The sequence below is a fragment of the Hemiscyllium ocellatum genome, chromosome 33 (genome assembly GCF_020745735.1).
Source record: "Hemiscyllium ocellatum isolate sHemOce1 chromosome 33, sHemOce1.pat.X.cur, whole genome shotgun sequence".
NCBI classification, from domain to species: Eukaryota; Metazoa; Chordata; class Chondrichthyes; order Orectolobiformes; family Hemiscylliidae; genus Hemiscyllium; species Hemiscyllium ocellatum.
The window spans coordinates 3,378,632-3,393,872 of record NC_083433.1 but is presented as its reverse complement, the minus strand read 5'-3'; the positions used below and the strand labels follow the sequence as shown (position 1 = coordinate 3,393,872).

The window sequence follows — 15,241 nt, the reverse complement described above, 5'->3', positions numbered from 1 at the left end:
CCCATAGAATCCCAACAGTGTGTAAATAGCTCACAGAATCCCATGAGTGTGTAAATAGCTCATAGAATCCAAACAGTGTATAAATCGACCATAGAATCCCAACTGTGTGTAAATAGCCCATAGAATTACAAAAGTGAGCAAATAGCCCATGGAATCCCAACAGTGAGCAAATACGCAGAGAATTCCAACAGTGAGCAAATAGTCCATAGAATCCTAACAGTGTGTAAATAGCACAAGGAATCCCTACCATGTGTAAATAGCCCATAGAATCCCAACATTATGTAAATAGCCCATAGAATCCCAAGTGAGCAACTAGCCCATAGAATCCCAACAGTGAGCAAATATCCCATAGAATCCCGACAGTGAGCAAATAGCTCATAGAAACCCAACGGTGTATAAATCGACCATAGAATCCCAACTGTATGTAAATAGCCCATAGAATTACAAAAGTGAGCAAATAGCCCATGGAATCCTAACAGTGAGCAAATACCCAGAGAATTCCAACAGTGAGCAAATAGCCCATAGAATCCCAAAAGTGCGTATATGGCTCAAAAGATCCCAACAGTGTGTAAATAGCTCATAGAATCCCGACAGTGTGTGAATAGCTCATAGAATCCCAACAGTGTGTAAATAGACCACAGAATACCAACAGTGTGTAAATGTTCCATTGAATCCCAACAGTGTGTAAATATCTCATAGAATCCCAAGAGTGTGAAAATAGACCATAGAATCCCAACAGTGTGTGAATAGACCATAGAATCCCAACAGAGTGTAAATAGCCCATAGAATCCTCTTGCAACATGTATGAGGTGAGGGAAGCCATTAGCGTCCCTGCTGAGTACACTTGCAAGAAGTGCACCCATCTCCAGCTCCTCCAAACCCGTGTTAGGGAACTGGAGCTGGAGTTGGATGAACTGCGGATCATTCGGGAGGCAGAGGAGGTCATAGATCGGAGCTTTAGGCAAGTAGTTACTCCGAAAGTTCAAGATAGATGGGTGACAGTGAGGGGGAGTGGGAGGAGGAAGCCAGTGCAGGGACCCCCTGCGGTCATTCCCCTCAAGAACAAGTATACCGTTTTGGATACTTGTGGGGGGGATGACTTACCAGAGGCAAGCAACGAGGTTCAGGCCTCTGGCACGGAGCCTGGCCCCGTTGCTCAGAAGGGTAGGGTGGAGAAAGGTAGAGCAATAGTTCTTGGGGACTCGATAGTGAGGGGTACAGACAGACGGTTTTGTGGGGGCGACAGGGACTCACGTTTGGTATGTTGCCTCCCAGGTGCAAGGGTACGTGATGTCGCTGATCGTGTTTTCCGGGTCCTTAAGGGGGAGGGGGAGCAGCCCCAGATCGTGGTCCACGTTGGCACCAACGATATAGGTAGGAAGAAGGGTGAGGATGTCAGACAGGCTTACAGGGAGCTAGGTTGGAAGCTCAGAGTTAGAACAAACAGAGTTGTAGTCTCTGGTTTGTTACCCGTGCCACGTGATAGAGAGTCGAGGAATAGGGAGAGAGAGCAGTTAAATGCGTGGCTACAGGGATGGTGCAGGAGGGAGGGATTCCGGTTTCTGGACAACTGGGGTCCTTTCTGGGGAAGGTGGGACCTCTATAAAAAGGATGGGCTACACCTGAACCTGAGGGGCACCAGTGTCCTTGGGGGGAGGTTTGCTAGTGCTCTTTGGGAGGGTTTAAACTAACTCCGCGGGGGCATGGGAACCAGGACTGTAGCTTTAGGGTACAGGACCTTGAGTGTAGGGAGGTTAGGAATAATGCAGCGATCTCTAAGGAGGGTGCCTGTAACCAGAAAGGTGGATTGAAGTGTGTATACTTCAATGCCAGAAGTATAAGGAATAAGGTAGGTGAACTTGCAGCGTGGGTTGGTACCTGGGACTTCGATGTTGTGGCCATTACAGAGACGTGGGTAGAACAGGGACAAGAATGGCTGTTGCACGTTCCAGGGTTCAAATGTTTTAGTAGGATCAGACATGGGGGTAAAAAAGGGGGAGGCGTGGCATTACTTGTCAAAGACAGTATCACAGCAGTGGAATGGACGATGGAAGAGGACTTGCCATCTGAGGTAGTTTGGGCTGAGGTTAGAAATAGGAAAGGTGAGGTCACCCTGTTAGGTGTTTTCTACAGGCCTCCTAATAGTCCTAGAGAAGTAGAGGATAATATTGCGAGGATGATTCAGGAAAAGAGTGAAGGTAGCAGGGTGGTTGTTATGGGGGACTTTAACTTCCCAGATATTGACTGGGAGAGCTATAGCTCGAGTTCATTAGATGGGTCGGTGTTTGTACAATGTGTGCAGGAGGGTTTCCTGACACAATATGTCGACAGGCCAACAAGAGGGGAGGCTATATTGGATTTGGTTCTAGGTAATGAACCAGGCCAGGTGTTAGACTTGGAGGTAGGTGAGCACTTCGGGGACAGTGACCACAACTCGGTGACTTTTACTTTAGTGATGGAGAGGGATAATCGTGCGCCGCAGGGCAAGAGCTATAGCTGGGGGCAGGGAAATTATGATGCAGTGAGGCATGACTTAGGTTGTGTGGATTGGAAAAACAGGCTTCAAGAGAAGAACACTAATGAGATGTGGGGATTGTTCAAGGAGCAGCTACTGCGTGTCCTCGATAGGTATGTACCAGTCAGGCATGGTGTAAAGGGCCTTGTGAGGCAGCCGTGGTTTAGTAAGGAATTGGAGTCCCTTGTGAAAGGGAAGAAGGCGGCATATGTAAAGATGAGGCGTGAAGGTTCAGTAGGGGCGATTGAGAGTTATAAGGTAGCCAGGAAGGAGCTAAAGAGGGAGCTAAGAAAAGCGAGAAGGGGACATGAAAAGTCTTTAGCTGGTAGGATTAGGGAAAACCCAAAGGCTTTCTATAGGTATGTCAAGAATAAAAGGATGACTAGGGTAGGTATCGGTCCAGTCAAGGATAGTAGTGGGAAGTTGTGTGTGGAGGTGGAGGAGATTGGAGAGACATTAAATCAGTACTTTTCATCAGTATTCACTCAGGAACAGGACACTGTTGCTGATGTGAATATGGAATCACAAATAATTAGAATGGATGCCCTGGAAATATGCAGGGAAGAGGTTTTGGGAATATTGGAAAGGATGAATATAGATAAGTCTCCTGGGCCTGATGGCATTTACCCCAGGATCCTATGGGAAGCTAGGGAGGAGATAGCAGAGCCATTGGCCTGGATTTTTATGTCGTCATTGTCAACGGGAATAGTACCAGAGGACTGGAGGATAGCGAATGTGGTCCCATTGTTCAAGAAAGGGAGAAGGGATAGCCCTAGTAACTATAGGCCAGTGAGTCTGACTTCAGTGGTGGGCAAAGTCTTAGAGAGAATGGTAAGGGATAAGATTTATGAACATCTGGGTAGGAATAACGTGATCAGGGATAGCCAGCATGGTTTTGTGAAGGGCAGGTCGTGCCTCACAAACCTTATTGAGTTCTTTGAGAAGGTGACTAAGGAAGTGGATGAGGGTAAAGCAGTAGATGTTGTGTATATGGATTTTAGTAAGGCGTTCGATAAGGTTCCCCATGGTAGGCTAATGCTAAAACTTCGGAGGTATGGCATTGAGGATACATTAGAGGTTTGGATTAGGAATTGGCTGGCTGGAAGGAGACAGAGGGTAGTAGTTGATGGATTATGTTCATCTTGGAGCGCAGTTACTAGCGGTGTACCACAAGGATCTGTTTTGGGACCATTGCTTTTTGTTATCTTTATAAATGATCTAGAGGAAGGACTTGAAAGCTGGGTAAGCAAGTTTGCGGATGACACGAAAGTCGGTGGAGTTGTGGATAGTGAGGAAGGAAGTGGTAGGTTACAGCGGGATATAGATAAGTTGCAGAGCTGGGCGGACATGTGGCAAATGGAATTCAATGTAGCTAAGTGCGAAGTCGTTCACTTTGGTAGGAATAACAAGATGATGGATTACTGGGCTAATGGTAGGCTACTTGGTAGTGTGGATGAGCAGAGGGATCTTGGTGTCTATGTACACAGATCTCTGAAAGTTGCCACCCAGGTAAATAGTGCTGTGAGGAAGGCATATGGTGTACTGGGCTTTATTGGCAGAGGAATTGAGTTCCGGAGTCCTGAGGTCATGTTGCAGTTGTATAAGACTCTGGTGAGGCCTCATCTGGAGTATTGTGTGCAGTTTTGGTCGCCATACTATAGGAAGGATGTGGAAGCTTTAGAACGAGTGCAGAGGAGGTTTACCAGGATGTTGCCTGGAATGGTAGGAAAATCTTATGAGGAAAGGCTGAGGCACTTGGGGCTGTTCTCATTGGAGAAGAGAAGGTTTAGGGGAGATCTGATAGAAGTGTATAAGATGATTAGGGGTTTAGATAGGGTAGATACTAAGAACCTTTTACCGCTAATGGAGTCAGGTGTTACTAGGGGACATAGCTTTAAATTAAGGGGTGGTAGGTATAGGACAGATGTTAGGGGTAGATTCTTCACACAGCGGGTTGTGAGTTCATGGAATGCCCTGCCCGTATCAGTGGTGAACTCTCCTTCTTTATGTTCATTTAAGCGGGCATTGGATAGGCATTTGGAAGTTATTGGGCTAGTATAGGTTAGGTAGGACTCGGTCGGCGCAACATCGAGGGCCGAAGGGCCTGTACTGCGCTGTATCCTTCTATGTTCTATGTTCTATGTTCTATGTTCTATAATCCCAACAGTGAGCAAATAGCCCAGAGAATCCCAACAGTGAGCAAATATCCCATAGAATCTCAGCAGTGAGCACATACCCAACAGAATCCCAACAGTGTGTAAATAGCCCATAGAATCCCAACAGTGTGTGAATAGCCGATAGAATTCCAACAGTGAGCAAATAGCCCAAAGAATACCCGCTGTGTATAAGTAGCCCATAGAATCCCAACAGTGTGAAAATAGCCTATAGAATCCCTAGTGAGCAAATAGCCCATAGAATCCCAATAGTTAGCTCATCTCCAATAGAATCCCAACAGTGTATGAATAGCCCATAAAATCCCAACAGTGAGCACATACCCAATACAATCCCAACAGTGTGAAAATAGCTCATGGAATCCCAAAAATGTGTGAATAGCTCATAGCATCCCAACAGTGAGCAAATAGCCCATAGAATCCCAGCTGTGGACAAACAGCTCATAGAATCCCAGCAGTGTGTAAATAGCCCAGAGAATCACAACATTGAGCAAATAGCCCAGAGAATTCCAACAGTGAGCAAATTGCCCATAGAATCCCAAAAGTGTCTAAATAGCTCATAGAATCTCAACAGTGTGTAAATAGCTCATAGAATGCCGACAGTGTGTGAATAGCCCATAGAATACTAACAGTGTGTAAATAGTCCATACAATCCCAACAGTGAGCAAATAGCCCATAGAATCCCAACAGTGTGTAAATAGCCCATTGAATCCCAACAATGTGTAAATACTTCATAGAATCCCAAGAGCGTAAAAGAGCTCATAGAATCCCTACAGTGTGTAAATAGCTCATTGAATCCCAACAGTGTGTAAATACACCGTAGAATCCCAACTGTGAGCAAATAGCCCATACAATCACTACAGTGTATAAATAGCCCAGAGAATCCCAACAGTGTGTAAATAGCCCATAGAATCCCAACAATGAGCAAATATCCCATAGAATCCCAACAGTGTGTAAATAGTCCACAGAATCCCAAGAGTGAGAACACACACAATAGAATCCCAACAGTGTGTAAATGGCCCATATAATCCCAACCATGAGCAAATAGCCCATAGAATCCCAACAGCATGTAACTCAACCATAGAATCCCAATAGTGTGTAAACAACCCACAGCTTCCCAACAGTGAGCACATACCCAATAGAATCCCAACAGTGTGTAAATAGCTCATTGATTCCCAACAGTGTATAAATAGCCCAAAGAATCCCAACAGTGTGTAAATAGGCTATAGAATCCCAAGTGAGCAAAGAGCCCATAGCATCCCAACAGTGATCACATACCCGATAGAATCCCAACAGTGGGTAAATAGCACATAGATTCCCAAAAGTGAGCACATACCCAATAGAATCCCAACAGTGTGTAAATAGCCCATAGAATCCCAACAGTGTGTGAATAGCCCATAGAATCCCAACAGTGAGCAAATAGACCATAGAATCCCAACAGTGAGCAAAGAGCCCATAGCATCCCAACAGTGATCACATACCCGATAGAATCCCAACAGTGGGTAAATAGCACATAGATTCCCAAAAGTGAGCACATACCCAATAGAATCCCAACAGTGTGTAAATAGCCCATAGAATCCCAACAGTGTGTGAATAGCCCATAGAATCCCAACAGTGAGCAAATAGACCATAGAATCCCAACAGTGAGCAAATAGACCATAGAATCCCAACTGTGTATAAATAGATGATAGAATGCCAAAGAGAGTAAGTAGCCGATAGAATCCCAAGCGAGCAAATAGCCCAGAGAATCCCAACAGTGAGCAAATAGACTATGGAATCACAAACGTGTGTAAATAGCTCAGGGAATCCCGACAGTGTGTGAATAGCTCATGGAATGCCAATAGTGTGTAAATAGACCACAGAAACCCAACACTGTGTAAACAGCCCATAGAATTCCAAAAGTGAGCAAATAGCCCAGAGAATCCCAACAGTGAGCAAATACCCAGAGAATTCCAAAAGTGAGCAAATAACCCATAGAATCCCAAGAGTGAGTAAATAGCCCATTGAATCCCAAAAGTGTGTAAATACCTCATAGAATCCCAAGAGTGTGTAAATAGCTCATAGAATCCCAACAGTGTGTGAATAGACCATAGAATCAAAACAGTGTGTAAATAGACCATAGAATCGTAACAGTGAGCAAATAACACATAGAATCCCAAGAGTGAGCAAATAGCCCATAGAATCCCAACAGTGTGTAAATAGCCCATTGAATCCCAAAAGTGTGTAAATACCTCATAGAATCCCAAGAGTGTGTAAATAGCTCATAGAATCCCAACAGGGTGTAAGTAGACCATAGAATCAAAACAGTGTGTAAATAGACCATAGAATCATAACAGTCAGCAAATAGCACATAGAATCACAACAGTGAGCAAATAGCCCATAGAATCCCAACAGTGTGTAAATAGCACATAGAATCCTGACAGCATTTAAATAGCTCAAAGAATCCCAACAGTGAGTAAATAGCCCAAAGAATCCCAACAGTGTGTAAATAGTCCATATAATACCAACAGTGAGCATATAACCCATAGAATCCCAACAGTGTGTAAATAGCCAATAGAATCCCAAGTGAGCAAATAGCCCATGGAATTCCAACAGTGCGAAAATAGCTCATAGAATCCCACCAGCATGTAAATAGCTCATAGAATCTCAACAGGGTGAAAATAGACCATAGAATCCCAGCAGTATGTAAATCGACCATCGAGTCCCAACAGTGTGTAAATAACACACAGAATCCCAACAGTGAGCAAATACCCAATAGAATCCCAACAGTGTGTAAATAACCCATAGAATCCCAAGTGAGCAAATAGCCCATACAATCCCAACAGTGGGCAAATGGCCCAAAGAATCCCAACAGTGTGTAAATAGCCCATACAATCCCAAAAGTGTGTAAATAGCCCAAAGAATCCCGACAGTGAACAAATATCCCATAGAATCCCAACAGTGAGCAAATAGACCATAGAATCCCAACACTGAGCAAATACCCAGAGAAACCCAACAGTGAGCAAATAGCACATAGAATCCCAACAGTGAGCAAATAGCACAGAGAATCCCAACAGTGTGTAAATAGCCCATAGAATTCCAACCATTAGCAAATAGCCCATAGAATCCTAAAAGTGAGCAAATAGCCTATAGAATCCCAACAGTGAGCAAATAACCCACAGATTCCCAACAATGAGCAAATAGCCCATAGAATCCCAACAATGAGCAAATAGCCCATAGAATCCCAAGAGTGATCACACACCCAATAGAATCCCAACAGTGTGTAAATAGCCCATAGAATCCTAACAGTTAGCAAATAGCCCATAGAATCCCAACAGTGTGTACATTAGATTAGATTACTTACAGTGTGGAAACAGGCCCTTCGGCCCAACAAGTCCACACCGACCCACCGAAGCGCAACCCACCCATTCCCTTACATTTACCCCTTTACCTAACACTACGGAAAATTTAGCATGGCCAATTCACCTAACCTGCACATCTTTGGACTGTGGGAGGAAACCGGAGCACCCGGAGGAAACCCATGCAGACACAGGGAGAGCGTGCAAACTCCACACAGTCAGTCGCCAGAGTCGGGAATTGAACCCGGGGCTCAGGCGCTGTGAGGCAGCAGTGCTAACCACTGTGCCACTGTGCCACCCATAAATAGCCCATAGATTCCAAACACCATGCAAATCGACCATAGAGTCCCAACAGTGTGTAAATGACCCACAGTATCCCAACAGTGAGCACATACCCAATAGAATCCCAACAGTGTGTAAATAACCCATAGAATCCCAAAGGTGAGCAAATAGCCCATAGAGTCCCAACAGTGTGTAAATGACCCACAGTATCCCAACAGTGAGCACATACCCAATAGAATCCCAACAGTGTGTAAATAACCCATAGAATCCCAAAGGTGAGCAAATAGCCCATAGAATCCCAAAGGTGGGCAAATAACCCACAGTATCCCAACAGTGAGCACATACCCAATAGAATCCCAACAGTGTGTAAATAACCCATAGAATTCCAAAGGTGAGCAAATAGCCCATAGAATCCCAACAGTGTGTAAATAACCCATAGAACCCCTACAGTGAGCACATACCCAATAGAATCCCAACATTACGTAAATAGCTCATAGAATCCCAAGTAGCCCATACAATCCCAACAGTGGGCAAATGGCCCAAAGAATCCCAACAGTGCGTAAACAGCCCATACAATCCCAAAAGTGTGTAAATAGCCCAAAGAATCCCGACCGTGAACACATATCCCATAGAATCCCAACAGTGAGCAAATAGACCATAGAATCCCAACACTGAGCAAATACCCAGAGAATTCCAACAGTGAGCAAATACCCAGAGAATCCCAACAGTGAGCAAATAGCCCAGAGAATTACAACTGTGAGCAAATAGCCCATAGAATCCCAAAAGTGAGAAATAGCACATAGAATCCCAACAGTGAGCAAATAGCACAGAGAATCCCAACAGTGTGTAAATAGCCCATAGAATTCCAACCATTAGCAAATAGCCCATAGAATCCTAAAAGTGAGCAAATAGCCCATAGAATCCCAACAGTGAGCAAATAGCCCACAGATTCCCAACAATGAGCAAATAGCCCATAGAATCCCAACAATGAGCAAATAGCCCATAGAATCCCAAGAGTGAGCACACACCCAATAGAATCCCAACAGTGTGTAAATAGCCCATAGAATCCTAACAGTTAGCAAATAGCCCATAGAATCCCAACAGTGTGTACATTAGATTAGATTACTTACAGTGTGGAAACAGGCCCTTCAGCCCAACAAGTCCACACCGACCCACCGAAGCGCAACCCACCCATTCCCTTACATTTACCCCTTTACCTAACACTACGGAAAATTTAGCATGGCCAATTCACCTAACCTGCACATCTTTGGACTGTGGGAGGAAACCGGAGCACCCGCAGGAAACCCATGCAGACACAGGGAGAGCGCGCAAACTCCACACAGTCAGTCGCCAGAGTCGGGAATTGAACCCGTGGCTCAGGTGCTGTGAGGCAGCAGTGCTGACCACTGTGCCACTGTGCCACCCATAAATAGCCCATAGAATCCAAACACCATGCAAATCGACCATAGAGTCCCAACAGTGTGTAAATGACCCACAGTATCCCAACAGTGAGCACATACCCAATAGAATCCCAACAGTGTGTAAATAACCCATAGAATCCCAAAGGTGACCAAATAACCCATAGAATCCCAACAGTGAGCAAATAGCCCATAGAATCCCAACAGTATGTAAATCGACCATAGAGTCCCAACAGTGTGTAAATGACCCACAGTATCCCAACAGTGCGCACATACCCAATAGAATCCCAACAGTGTGTAAATACCCATAGAATCCCAAAGGTGGGCAAATAGCCCATAGAATCCCAACAGTGAGCAAATACCCAGAGAATTCCAACAGTGATCAAATAGCCCATAGAATCCTAACAGTGTGTAAATAGCACATAGATTCCCAAAAGTGAGCACATACCCAATAGAATCCCAACAGTGTGTAAAAAGCACACAGAATCCCAACAGCGTGTGAATAGCCCAGGGAATCCCAACAGTGTGTAAATAGCTCATAGAATCTCAACAGGGTGAAAATAGACCATAGAATCCCAGCAGTATGTAAATCGACCATAGAGTCCCAACGGTGTGTAAATAACACACAGAATCCCAACAGTGAGCACATACCCAATAGAATCCCAACAGTGTGGAAATATCTCATAGAATGCCAAGAGTGTGTAAATGGCTCATAGAATCCCAACAACATGTAAATAGCTCATAGAATCCCAACAGTGTGTAAATAGACTGCAGAATCCCAAGTCTGAGCAAATAGCTCATAGAATCCCAAAAGTGAGCAAATAGCCCATAGAATCCCAATAGTGTGTAAATAGCCTATCGAATCCGAACAGTGAGCAAATAGCCCATAGAATCCCAAAAGTGTGTAAATAGCCCACAGAATCCCAACAGTGTGTAAATAGCCCATTGAATCCCAACATTATGTAAATAGCTCATAGAATCCCAAGTGAGCAAATAGCCCATAGAATCCCAACAGTGAGCAAATGGCCCAAAGAATCCCAACAGTGTGTAAATAGCCCATACAATCCAAACAGTATGTAAATATCCCATACAATCCCAACAGTGAGTAAATAGACCGCAGAATCACAAGTGTGAGCAAATAGCCCATAGAATCCCAACAGTGAGCATATAGCCCATAGAATCCCAACAGTGTGGAAATAGCCCATAGAATCCCAACAGTGCGCACATACCCAATAGAATCCCAACAGTGTGTAAATAGCCTATCAAATCCGAACAGTGAGCAAATAGCCCATAGAATCCCAAAAGTGTGTAAATAGCCCACAGAATACCAACAGTGTGTAAATAGCCCAAGGAATCCCGACAGTGTGTAAATAGCCCATTGAATCCCAACATTATGAAAATAGCTCATAGAATCCCAAGTGAGTAAACAGCCCATAGAATCCCAACAGTGAGCAAATGGCCCAAAGAATCCCAACAGTGTGTAAATAGCCCATACAATCCCAACAGTGAGTAAATAGACCGCAGAATCACAAGTGTGAGCAAATAGCCCATAGAATCCCAACAGTGAGCATATAGTCCATAGAATCCCAACAGTGTGGAAATAGCCCATAGAATCCCAACAGTGCGCACATACCCAATAGAATCCCAACAGTGTGTAAATAGCCTATCAAATCCGAACAGTGAGCAAATAGCCCATAGAATCCCAAAAGTGTGTAAATAGCCCACAGAATACCAACAGTGTGTAAATAGCCCAAGGAATCCCGACAGTGTGTAAATAGCCCATTGAATCCCAACATTATGAAAATAGCTCATAGAATCCCAAGTGAGTAAACAGCCCATAGAATCCCAACAGTGAGCAAATGGCCCAAAGAATCCCAACAGTGTGTAAATAGCCCATACAATCCAAACAGTGTGTAAATAGCCCAAAGAATCCCGACAGTGAACAAATATCCCATAGAATCCCAACACTAAGCAAATAGCCCAGAGAATTACAACTGTGAGCAAATAGCCCACAGAATCCCAAAAGTGAGCAAATAGCACATAGAATCCCAACAGTGAGCAAATAGCACAGAGAATCCCAACAGTGTGTAAATAGCCCATAGAATTCCAACCATTAGCAAATAGCCCATAGAATCCTAAAAGTGAGCAAATAGCCCACAGAATCCCAACAATGAGCAAATAGCCCATAGAATCCCAAGAGTGAGCACACACCCAATAGAATCCCAACAGTGTGTAAATAGCCCATAGAATCCTAACAGTTAGCAAATAGCCCATAGAATCCCAACAGTGTGTACATTAGATTAGATTACTTACAGTGTGGAAACAGGCCCTTCGGCCCAACAAGTCCACACCGACCCACCGAAGCGCAACCCACCCATTCCCTTACATTTACCCCTTTACCTAACACTACGGAAAATTTAGCATGGCCAATTCACCTAACCTGCACATCTTTGGACTGTGGGAGGAAACCGGAGCACCCGGAGGAAACCCATGCAGACACAGGGAGAACGCGCAAACTCCACACAGTCAGTCGCCAGAGTCGGGAATTGAACCCGGGGCTCAGGCGCTGTGAGGCAGCAGTGCTAACCACTGTGCCACTGTGCCACCCATAAATAGCCCATAGATTCCAAACACCATGCAAATCGACCATAGAGTCCCAGCAATGTGTAAATGACCCACAGTATCCCAACAGTGAACACATACCCAATAGAATCCCAACAGTGTGTAAATAACCCATAGAATCCCAAAGGTGAGCAAATAGCCCATAGAATCCCAACAGTGTGTAAATATACCCATAGAATCCCAACAGTATGTAAATCGACCATAGAATCCCAACAGTGTGTAAATGACCCATAGAATCCCAACAGTGCGCACATACCCAATAGAATCCCAACAGTGTGTAAATAGCCCATAGTATCCCAACAGTGAGCAAATAGCCCATAGAATCCCAACAGATTGTGAATAGCCCATACAATCCCAACTATGTGTAAATAGCCCATAGAATCCCAAAAGTGAGCAAATAGCCCAGAGAGTCCCAAAAGTGAGCAAATAGCACAGAGAATCCCAACAGTGAGCAAAGAGCCCATCGAATCCCAACAGTGTGTAAATAGGTGAAAGAATCCCAACAGTGTGTAAATAGCACATAGAATCTCGACAGTGTGGAAATAGCTCACAGAATCCCAACAGTTTGTAAATAGACCATAGAATCCGAATTGTGTGTAAATTATCCATTGAATTCCAACAGTGAGCAAATAGCACATAGAATAACAACAGTGAGCAAATAGCCCTTAAAATCACTACAGCGTGCAAATAGACCATAGAATCCCAAGAGTGTGTAAATTGCCCATAGAATTCCGACAGTGAGCAAATAGCCCACAGAATCCCAACAGTGAGCAAATAGACCGTAGACTCGCAACACTGAGCAAATACCCAGAGAATTCCAACAGTGAGTAAATACACAGAGAATCCCAACAGTGAGCAAATAGCCCAGAGAATTCCAACTGTGAGCAAATAGCCCATAAAATCACAAAAGTGTGTAAATAGCGCATAGAATTCCAACTGCGAGCAAATAGCTCATAGAAACCCAACAAGGTGTTAATAAACCCATAGAACCCCCACAGTGAGAAAATAGATCATAGAATCCCAACACTGAGCAAACACCCAGAGAATTCCAAAGGTGACCAAATACCCGGAGAATCCCAACAGTGAGCAAATAGCCCAGAGATTTCCAATAGTGAGCAAATAGCCCATAAAATCCCAAAAGTGTGTAAATAGACCATAGAATCCCAACAGTGAGCAAATAGCCCATAGAATCCCAACAGTGTGAAAATAGCCCATAGAATCCCACCAGTATGTAAATAGACCATAGAATCCCAACAGTGTGTAAATGACCCACAGAATCCCAACAGTGCACACATACCCAATAGAATCCCAACAGTGTGTAAATACCCATAGAATCCCAAAGGTGAGCAAATAGCCCATAGAATGGCAACAGTGTGTAAATAGCCTATAGAATCCCAACAGTGAGCAAATAGCCCATAGAATCGCAACAGTGTGTAAATAGGTCAAAGAATCCCAACAGTGTGTAAATATCCCATAGAATCTCGACAGTGTGGAAATAGCTCACAGAATCCCAACAGTTTGTAAATAGACCATAGAATCCGAATTGTGTGTAAATTATCCATAGAATTCCAACAGTGAGCAAATAGCACATAGAATAACAACAGTGAGCAAATAATCCTTAATCCCAACACTGTGTAAATAGCCCATAGGATCCCAACAGTGTGTAAATAGCCCATAGAATCAAGACAGTGAGCAAATAGCCCACAGAATCCCAACAGTGAGCAAATACACCGTAGAATCCCAACACTGAGCAAATACCCAGAGAATTCCAATGGTGAGCAAATACCCAGAGAATCCCAACAGTGAGCAAATAGCCCAGAGAATTCCAACTGTGAGCAAATAGCCCAAAAAATCCCAAAAGTGTGTAAATAGCCCATAGAATCCCAACCATGAGCAAATAGCCCAGAGAATCCCAAAAGTGTGTGAATAGCCCATAGAATCCAAACAGTGAGCCAATAGCCCATAGAATCCCAACAGCGAGCAAATAGCCCATAAAATCACAACGGTGAGCAAATAACCCATAGATTCCCAATAGTGTGTAAATAGCCCATACAATCCCAACAGTGTGACAATAGTCCATAGAATCGCAACAGTGTGACAATAGCCCATCGAATCCCAACAGTGTGAAAATAGCCAATAGAATCCCAATAGTGAGCAAATAGCCCAAAGAAACCCAACTGTGCGTAAGTAGCCAATAGAATCCCAACAGTGTGAAAATAGCCCATAGAATCCCAACAGTGAGCAAATAGCCCATAGAATCCCAACAGTGAGTAAATAGCCCATTGAATCCCAACAGTGTGTAAATAGCGCATATAATCCCAACAGTGTGTAAACAGGCCATATAATCGCAACAGAGTGTAAATAGCCCATAGAATCCCAACAGTGAGCAAATAGCCCATAGAATCCCAACAGTGTGTAAATAGTCCATGGAATCCCAATACTAAGCAAATATCCCTTAGAATCCCAACAGTGAGCAAATAGCCCATAGAATCTCAACAGTGTGCAAGTAGCCCATAGAGTCCCAACGGTGTGTAAATAGCCCATAGAATCCCAACCGTGAGCAAATAGACCATAAAATCACAACTGTGAGCAAATAACCCATAGATTCCCAATAGTGTGTAAATAGCCCATACAATCCCAACAGTGTGACAATAGTCCATAGAATCGCAACAGTGTGACAATAGCCCATCGAATCCCAACAGTGTGAAAATAGCCAATAGAATCCCAATAGTGAGCAAATAGCCCAAAGAAACCCAACATTGTGAAAATTGCCTATAGAATCCCAACAGTGTTAAAATAGCCCATAGAATCCCAACAGTGAGTAAATTACCCATAGAATGCCAACAGTGTGTAAATAGCACATATAATCCCAACAGTGTGTAAACAGCCCATATA

General features: G+C 44.0%; 1 protein-coding gene across 1 annotated transcript in view; it reads right to left on the bottom strand.

Moving 5' to 3' along the window:
- Window positions 1-15,241, bottom strand: part of cacng2a (calcium channel, voltage-dependent, gamma subunit 2a) — a 446,167-nt gene that overhangs the window by 261,060 nt on the left and 169,866 nt on the right. The gene's annotated exons all lie outside the window — the stretch shown is intronic.